The 9,868-nt window shown below is 34.6% G+C and overlaps 1 long non-coding RNA gene across 1 annotated transcript; it reads right to left on the reverse strand.

Annotated features, from left to right (window-relative positions):
• Nucleotides 1–4,806: 4,806 nt before the first annotated feature.
• LOC145160196 (uncharacterized) lies at nucleotides 4,807–6,449 on the reverse strand. Its single transcript, XR_013738059.1, has 2 exons — nucleotides 5,853–6,449; nucleotides 4,807–5,521 (listed from the first exon to the last, which is right to left on the reverse strand). It is a non-coding gene; the product is annotated as an uncharacterized LOC145160196 (long non-coding RNA).
• Between the last annotated feature and the right edge of the window lie 3,419 nt (nucleotides 6,450–9,868).

Consider the following 9,868-nt stretch of genomic DNA (forward strand, 5'->3'; position numbering starts at 1 on the left):
ATAGTAACACATGATAATGTGTGTAAATGGGTTGAAACTAGTTTATAAGTGTGTAGAATCACCAGATTAAGAAGGAAGTACTTACCAAAAACTCAAGAATCAACTTGGAAGAAATTTGCTAGGGAAAATGAGAGCTTTTCATGGAGAAGAAGATGAAAATGATGAAGATGATAGAAGAAGAATGGCCTTTGGGCCGAAGTTAAGAGAGAGAGGGGCAAGGGGGTGGGCATGCATGGATATGTATGGGAGATTAGACTTGTTGGAAAAGAGGGGACCATCTTGTCTAATTTTTGGTTTCATAACCCATAAAGTCAACTAGCATTTTCTTTTATAAAAATCTAGGCATTTTTATAAAAGAGTGGCTTTTTTTTATAAAAAGTTTGATAAGAATGAGGTACTAGTCTAGGGTTAGTGCAATGACATAAAGGATGTTTGTCTATGATGGGGGAACATCTTTGTAACTAGTAACTTCTTATAAAAAAGTCAAACCTTTATAAACTCTTGGCATTTTTATAAAAATGATGTGTTTTTAATATAAAGTATGGTATAAAAGATGTATAAAATATTTAATTTGAATTATAAAAATTCAAATTATTATAACAAACATTATTATCAAAATAATAATATGTTGCATGGAAATTTGGTTGAATTTCCAAGTTCTTTTCGTTAAAAATTGGGTGTTTAGTCGGGTATAGACTTTGTCGCATCTGGTGACGAATTCACCAAAAACTTGTGTTTGTAGCCTTTGCTATGAATTTGTCACGTAGTATAAGATTTATGAATTCCACTACATTAAGTTATGAATATTATTTATACTCAAATAATATGTGATTAGATTATCGAATTCTTGTTTACCAATCCAAATTAGGGTTTATTCAATAATTACCAATAAGAGATGTATTTTGTATTATAACTTGTCAATAGGACAATAGAAGTATGAGGAAATGACTCGTTTCTCTTCAAATTATAATACAAGTTGAGTTGATCGGGTTGACTTTTATTGACTTTGTTGGACCAAATTTGGCTGTTGTCACACATTAATGTGATATATATATATATATATATATATATATATATATATATATATATATATATATATATATATATATAAAACTAAGTTCAAATAAAAAACCGTAAATAATCTGAAAACATAAAAACTCTATGTTTGTATTATTATTCTGCAATGAATTTGTATATTTGTATTGTTGAAGTAATTCTAATGTGAATATTAATGTTTGATTATTTATATATTCTTTAGAATGTTATTATTTTATTAAAAATTTTGTATATGTGCATTATTTTAGTAAATTTTAATATTAGTTTTAACGTATACTTATTCATTTATTCATTGTTGAATAGTAACATAAAGTTGTTGATACAAAATTCTTTGTACAAGAATAACATAAAAGTAGTGTTCTTATGTTTTCACACTATTTATTGTTTTTATTCTAACCATCCCTATATATATATATATATATATATATATATATATATATATATATATATATATATATATATATATATATATATATATATCAAGGTTGCAGAAAACGCTAGACGTTAGCTAGTCGGTCGACTGGGGTCTAGGGATTAATCAGATAGACGGGGATTAATCGGGGACCATTAATTATTAAGAAAATTATTCAAAAGTTTATAAATCTAACTTTAATCCTAAAAATATTAGTAAGTAAGCATAAAAGTTTTATAATAAGTTTAATCCCCGTCACTTGATTTTGTTCCTAAAATATCCTTTTGAGTAATACATCCAATCGATTGCTGCCAAAAGCTATTTAATTTAACCTGCAATATCAATGTGATCCTTAATCTATGAACCTTAAATTCAACACCCAATAGACCATACGAGTATTATAATTAACCAAATTCAGGATGCTCACATCATGCTTAAAAAACAACTTCAAGTGTTTTACAACTTAACAATTAACCTGTTAAGTTAACTTAACAGGGGAGGAGACTAAAATCGCCAAAATACAAATCAGAATCAAGCAATAATAGAGCTAATGTTGGTATGTTAGTATACTTGTTTAACCAGAATATAATGTTGGTATACATGTTAACATCTGTTTATAGTATAAATCATGTTTGTTTACATTCCGGATAAACCAAAATAAGCTTTGATCTGAGAGACATGGTCTCTCCTTTGGATTCCTTAATAACCTGCTGAAAGAGTACACAAGAAGATATATGGGCACCACAATGATAATGAACACATGAAGCTTAACTGTTTGCTTACCCTATCATCCATGCTCCACCCGTCACAAAGATAATGACATGTTTTGGGCCATCTTTATCTTTTGGTAAGAATAGATCCAATCTGGAAAATAATCAAAGCTAAACGTATAAAGAAACCGATCACCAAACAAACCTTTAAGCAAGCCAGGTGATATCAACGATGTGTAAACCAAAATCAATTATCAAACAGGTAATCGAAAATAGAAGAAAAACATATTTAACAGTTGAAAAACAAATCTGGGTTTTCATTCCTTTCCAAGCTCCAATCAATACGGGTCTTCCTTCAAAACGAAACTGTAATCATGGCGACTATGGTGACTTTTCTGGAAGTAGGACTCAAGATGAGTTTTAGCCTTACAGCTTATATGATAAGTTTCATGAAGAAAGAACAACCAAAAGTAGCTTGAGAAGAACTAACGTTTATCGATGAGTATTTCGAAGTCGAGAAGATCTAATCCGGAGTAGTACACAGCGTCGGAGGAGAAGGCGACTGCATATTTTGTACACAGAGGTATTTCAAAGTTGAGAATGCCACGACGATCTACCGGAGCAAAAGGCGACGACGATGTAATAGAGCAAAAGGCGAGAATGCGACCGTCAGTGGTTCAATTTCTCAGTTCTTCATAGTTGAGTTAGGGGAGAATACATTTTGCCTGTAATGTTATAATGAGTTAGAAGAGGAATGAACCCTAGAAAAGTTTTCGGTATGACCCTTTTGCCCCTCAATTTTTTTTGAATCTCCGTTGACCGCGTTTGACCGTTTAGAGTGCCTAGATCTGATTATGTCCGATTATCTCCGATTAGGTCCGACTTTGACCGGCATTGACCAAACCCGATTATAGTAACCGATTAGCAATAAACATAAGTGGTAGAGGTCCGCCTAGCGCCGATTAATCGGCCGCATAGGCCGATTTCTGCAACACTGATATATATATATATATATATATATATATATATATATATATATATATATATATATATATATATATATATATATAGTTAGTTAGTTAGGATCATTTTGAGAGGCGTGTTTTTGTATGATTTTTTTTTCAAAGCAAATTTTGCGACACTTTAGTCGCTGGAGTTTAATCACTTTTGAAAAAAAAAAACATCTATTTCAAAATATGCGTATATACGAATCTTGATTTGCATACGTGCACGTCAAAATTTTTTATATACACACATTTTAAAACAGACATTTCTTTGAAAAAAGAAATTAGAGAACTAAGCTCTTAATGAGCGTCTTAATGTGTTGTAAACAAGAATATGAAAAAAGACACAAATTATGAGCAAAAATGACAAAAAAAACCTTATACTTACCAAGTAGCGTTTTCTTGTGTATTGATATTAAACCGCTTGATCATACCAAGTGATCTAGAAAAACACATAGGTTTTAAAAAAACACGTTTTACTAACAATTAGGGTATACCCGTCTTTTTAGGCCAATTGATTAGATTTATATCACATGGTCCAACTATAAAGGAAAATCATAGAATGGAATCATATTTTTTTTTATAAAATTCCATTCATAACCATCTCATAGTAATCATATTAATGTGTTCTCTTTGCATCTAAGTTGGCTACTTATATATATATATATATATATATATATATATATATATATATATATATATATATATATATATATATATATATATATATATATATATATATATATATATATATATATATATATATATAAGGGTAAAATAGTCTTTTTAAGTAGATTAAGGATGTGAACTGCAATTTCTTCAAACCACAATGATACGTTTTGTCAAATTTTCAAAGGTTGGACTAAATATGCGAATTTGACAGAACCACAGTTACGAAAATTGTAATTTACTCAACATCTTATGATTCAAAAGCAACTAAAGTAATTGAGAATCATTTTTCAATATATATATCATGTGATTGACAGATTAGTTGTGGTTAGACCTCTAAGTGAGTTGGGTTTTGATCTAGATCCGACATATAAAAATAACTTGATCAATTGATCCAAAGCTTCACAAAATCCAAAGAACTGCAAATCACTTTGTATCCTCCAAAATGGCATGTTCACCAAGATTACAACCATTTAGAAATAGTGTTTGAACCTTCGTCAACTTACATATGTTTCTTGGAAGTTTTGCAAGGATCTTGCAGAAGCTAAGATCAATGAGTACAAGTTCAACACATGCGTCAACTGATTCACAAAACTTCCAAGAAACATATGGAGATTAGTTAGAATAGTAGTGGATTTCATCAACTCAAAATGTAAGAACAATAAAAAGGGAGTTATATACAGTTTAGGAAACCCATGCATATACAACCATCTTAGTTCTTTTGAAAATTTCTCATAAGACCCATTCTAGCAATAGTAGATTATCCATCTTCTTTTTTTAACATCACAAGTTTTATAAAAACCAAGCCAAGCAGAGGCTACGACAAATATACAGGAGAAAATAAAGTAAATATAGCATTACACCCAATTCTTCCACTTTAACTTCCCACCCCCTTTGCCTCTAGTACTAAGCCATAAAAACGAGACATACATGACCACACACACTAAAAGAGGGATGCAAAAAATATTTAAAATGTGATAAACATGTATATGGAGAAAACAAAAAACATTAAACATGCATAAAATGATAATACTAACAAGTACACATCTTTTCTTGTTTCAACACTTGGAATGACTCCTCATCTTTTCTTGTTCAAACATCCATCTTCTCATGTCAAGAATGAGGCCTCAAATATTTTCTATGTTTTCAATAGAGCACAACTAATTGTCAACCATGTGTAATTTGTTGTTATTATAATTTTGCTTCCCAGATCAAAAAATTTGCTTCCAAGTAATGATTATCAATATTGCCAAGAACTATAAACACCTTTTTACCATCTACTGCATTCTCTATCATTGAGGTGTACATAGAAACAACATTAACTTGAATTGGACTTGTTTTTGTAATGTCACCAAAATTTGTTTTTGTAAATCAAGAAACCCACTAAATTTTTCATCACATCTCCTACTGATATCTTCAGTATAGCTACTTGTAACAAATTTATGAAAATATGACAAATAGACATATTTTGCTAAAGATGTCTTCCCGATCCCACTCATACCCAAAATAGTGAGTATGTCACCCGTATATGAGGAACTATCTTTCAATCATTAAGTGACAAATTTAATGTAGTTGTACCTCCATATAAGTTGTGGAAGAGCACTCCTTAAGGATACTTGTAATCTACAGTGGATATATTTAACAATTTCATCAATAAACTCATCTCCAACCTGAAAATTAGATTTTAATAAGTGCAAACACCATGTATAAAACTAACAAATCAGATTTGGAGTTAATTTATCCAAAGTTCCAAATCGAAATTATATTGTATTAAGCTACTATTCTTCTTAACCTCTTCACATCAACTACATGATAACATGAACTAATTTATAAGATTAGTTAACTGAAAACCTTGATTTAGTGTTATGCTTCTTTCTGTATCCAACTTAAATAAATAATAAAAAATACATATAATTGATGATATTGAAGAAACTTATTAAAAATGTATAGGAAGAAGGGAATCTTGACATTTTATGGACATATAGGTAAGAAAGTGGCTACCTTCACTTTAAGTTCTCTAAATGTATTCTTGCTTCCTGATATTTCCTGATATGGATGGGCTCAACATGATAGAAGATGGGGATAACAAATAGGCGGGATACGTAAGTTGCTCATGGATCAATACCAACTCGTCAAGGCACCAGGAAGAACTTGCGTAGTTCTTGGACAACACAATAATAGATGCCCTGGATTCTTTGATACCAATCACCAATTCTGGTTTCAGATCTTCAGCGGTTTTAATCGTTTCATCATCCACGTAGATGATCGTTTCATCATCCACGTAGATGACAATGTTGACACCCTTGTGTGTCTTCATAAAGGAACCGGTGAAAATATAACGATCGTCATCACCTCTAAAACTCAAGAACATGTCATGTTTATGATTAAGCGAACAAGGCGATGGCCCTACCACAAATTCAGACATGATGGGCTATGAATATGATAGGATGGTATGCACCAAGTAGTGTGCGTTTGTACTGTTTTATAAGGAGGGCGGCTGAAGAAGCCTGAGGGTTTGATCACAAAAGGGCAACTAGAGATCTTGCGCCGGGGTTTTTTAGGGCAGAGTACTTTCGAGACAACCAAGATGGGGACTCCTTGTCTTTACGGCCCAAAGGATTATTTTTATTTATTTATTTATTTATTTTTTGGGTGATGTTAAGACTAGACGGAATCATTAATAAAAATTATTTAAAGATGTGTGAACTCTAATAAGTTTAATTTTTTTTTTAAAAAAAAATGATCAACTGCTTTGAAATTGGGTATTCTAGACCCGATGAAAACACAACAAACTCATTTTTATGGTCCGGTTTTATATAACTTGAGCCCACATCTCATATCGGAATGCTAATCCGTAAAAATTAAAACTCAATTTTGAAGTTTTTTGAAAAGAAAATTACGGAGTTTATAAACCATGCTAATTTTATACGGTAATCTACTTAGATTTTATGTCTATATGTGTAAAGTTTCATTTAGAAATACCAAGATCATTTCTGAAATGCGAATAACCTGAAACGTATAGCCTTAGTAGGCCTAGATTTCATTTTTCTTGTAACCTTTTGTTTGTACTCAATAGCATGTGAGTAACTTGTCCGTAACCCAAGCACTCTTAGAAATACACCCTATAATACCAAGAAATTATTGAATCACTACAAGAATACCACCTTGTGTCGATGATATTTTTTTAACCCTATGTGGATGACAAGTCGTCGCTATACCAACGACAAGTCCTCGGCTGAGAGTCGTCAGCATAGACTAGTCTCCATAGATGGAAATTGTCGTCGGTATAAGTACCCTCTATAACGACGACAAGTCATTGGCATATGTTTCGTCGGAAATGATTTTTGATGAAGTTTTTAACCACAAAAAACACAAAATCGGACCAACAATGTGTGAAATCAGCAAAAGTATAACGGATGAAGTTTTATACCGGTGAAAGGCGGTGAAATCCGATCGAGAGAGTTTTTGCGATGAAACTTTGTGTGTGTGATTGTGGATGACAAGGGTTTAGGGTACCCAAGACATTCGCACCCTATCTTGTCGTCAGTATAGGATTAATGAAAATTAATTAAAAATAATTATTTGTGCCAACGACTTGTTGCCGAGATATATTTCATGCAGATAGCCACATGTTATGCCAATGACTTGTCGTTTTCCCAAAAACAACAACATTTTTTTCTGCCACACGGTATATTAATAAATTGTAATTATAATTTTCATACGTATACCGACGATGTGTCGTCGGCATAGGTATTGAGAAAATCGCGTAATTACTTTTTGTTCCTGACAAAGCCATAGCGACACGTGTTGTCGGCATAGATTTTTCAGGTCAAAGAAAGTTGATAAACCTTGTTCCGACAACTTGTCGTCGACATAGCTGAATTTGTAGCGACGAGAGGTGTCATCGGCATAAATGTCGTTGCCATAGGTTTAGATTCTTGTAGTGATTTTTTTTTGAACGACAGCAAAATTTATAATTCAGAAAGAAAGCTAGCTAGGAGCTAGCAAAAAATACAAAATTAAAGCATCAACGGATTATGCAACCACGTAGTCCAGTTGATGCAAGTCTTATTGTTCCTATAGGAAAACCAATGAAAGGAAAAATCAACAATACTATCGAACAAGAACTGCTTTTTACACTTAGACAACCATAAAATAACTGAGTTCCTATAGGACCAAATAATCCAGAGCGCCTGTAACATCCCGATGATAAGGTACTTCTAATTTTGACCCTATAATTTTATTATTTTGTAATTTGGACCCTAAGTAAAAGAAAGTGTGCAGTGAAGGCCCTTGTGGCATTTTTGTAATATTGGATATTAGGGGAGTACGCCATGCGTACGTATGTACGCTGACCGTACTAGGGCGCGCCCTAGTACGTTGGGCGTACATATGTACGCAGGGCGTACGAGCCAGGCATGCAAACCCTAATTTTTAGGGTTTGGCTCATATTGTAACGTTTGGATCCTGGTATGTATTTAAAAGCCTAATTTATTCTTTTTCATAGGGCAACTCCACGAGTTGGTAGCCCCAAACTCGTCGAGTAGAGATTATAAGGGGCGCGTAAATAAGTGACCTACTCAACGAGTTGAGAGAACTCAACTCGACGAGTAGACCGGCTGGGATGAAACCCTAATTTTCAGGGTTCTGGTTCATATTTAAAGGACTTAACCCTTCCTTCAGCCCCTCATCAGCCTCCCTAAAACCCTAAACTGTATTGCGAGCTCCTTCTTGAGAAACTAGATGTTTTGAGTGGATTTTTGTGTGTTCTTGTGCTTGGATAAGGACTTGGAAGAACAAGAAGGTCATTGAGCTCGAGGAGAAGCACTAGATCAGGGATCTCGTCTGTATTTGGCAACTTTCTGAGGGGGTTGAGTAGAGCCAGCTGCAGAGCAGAGACATTCAACTTTCAATCCGGCATTTGAGGTGAGTCTCCTCATGTGTGAACGGGTCTAAGGCACCAAGGTTGGCCCGTATATTTGTATGATTATATGTTCTGGATTAAGGTCCGATGTCGGGCGGTTCCTGATGAATGTTAATATGATTCCGGATAATGTCCGATGTCGGGCAATGCCGAAGGAATGTATGTATGCTTGATGTCTTCGTGATTCTTGCATGTGTTTGTATGAGTGTGCTTCTGGACTTTGGTCCGATGTCAGGCAGTGCCCGATGAATGTTTATATGATTATATGTGTATATGTTTTTCGAATTACGGTCCGATGTTGGGCAGGGCCCGAGAAATGTTTGTATGCTTGCATTATGTGATTATTATATGTCTATTGTTGATATGTTGACATGTATTCCGAGATTTGCTCGATGTCGGGCGGGGCCCGATGCCGGACACTGTTTGATGTCGGGCGGGACCTGATGTCGGGCGGGGGCCGATGTCAGAACTAATCCGATGCGGGGCAGGGCCCGATGATGATCGGTAGTGGAGAGTATTCCATCTCGATGATGATTGGACTCATAGTATGTGGGCATTCCAACCCGATGGTTGTGGGCCGAGGGTATTCCATCCTGAGGATGATCGGACCCATAGTATATTGGCATTCCAACCCGATGGTTGAGGGTCTGGGGTATTCCAACCCGAAGGTTGACTGGACCCATATTATGTTGGCATTCCACCCGATGGTTGAGGGCCCACATACTATGATTGGACTCATAGTATGTGGGCATTCCAAGCCGATGGTTGTGGGCCAAGGGTATTCCATCCTGAGGATGATCGGACCCATAGTATATTGGCATTCCAACCCGATGGTTGAGGGCCTGGGGTATTCCAACCCGAAGGTTGACTGGACCCATAGTATGTTGGCATTCCACCCGATGGTTGAGGGCCTGGGGTATTCCAACCCGAAGGGTGACTGGACCCCTAGTATGTTGGCATTCCCACCCGATGGTTGATTGGGCCCATAGTATGATGTTATTATATGTGTATTATTGTGTATGGGTATTTTGGGGGTAACTCACTAAGCCTTCGAGCTTACATTTATGGATTATTGTTTCAGGTACTTCAAACG

This window comes from Lactuca virosa, chromosome 1 (assembly GCF_052849685.1).
Source record: "Lactuca virosa cultivar CGN04683 chromosome 1, Lactuca_virosa_CGN04683_v6, whole genome shotgun sequence".
In the NCBI taxonomy this organism is placed as follows: Eukaryota; Viridiplantae; Streptophyta; class Magnoliopsida; order Asterales; family Asteraceae; genus Lactuca; species Lactuca virosa.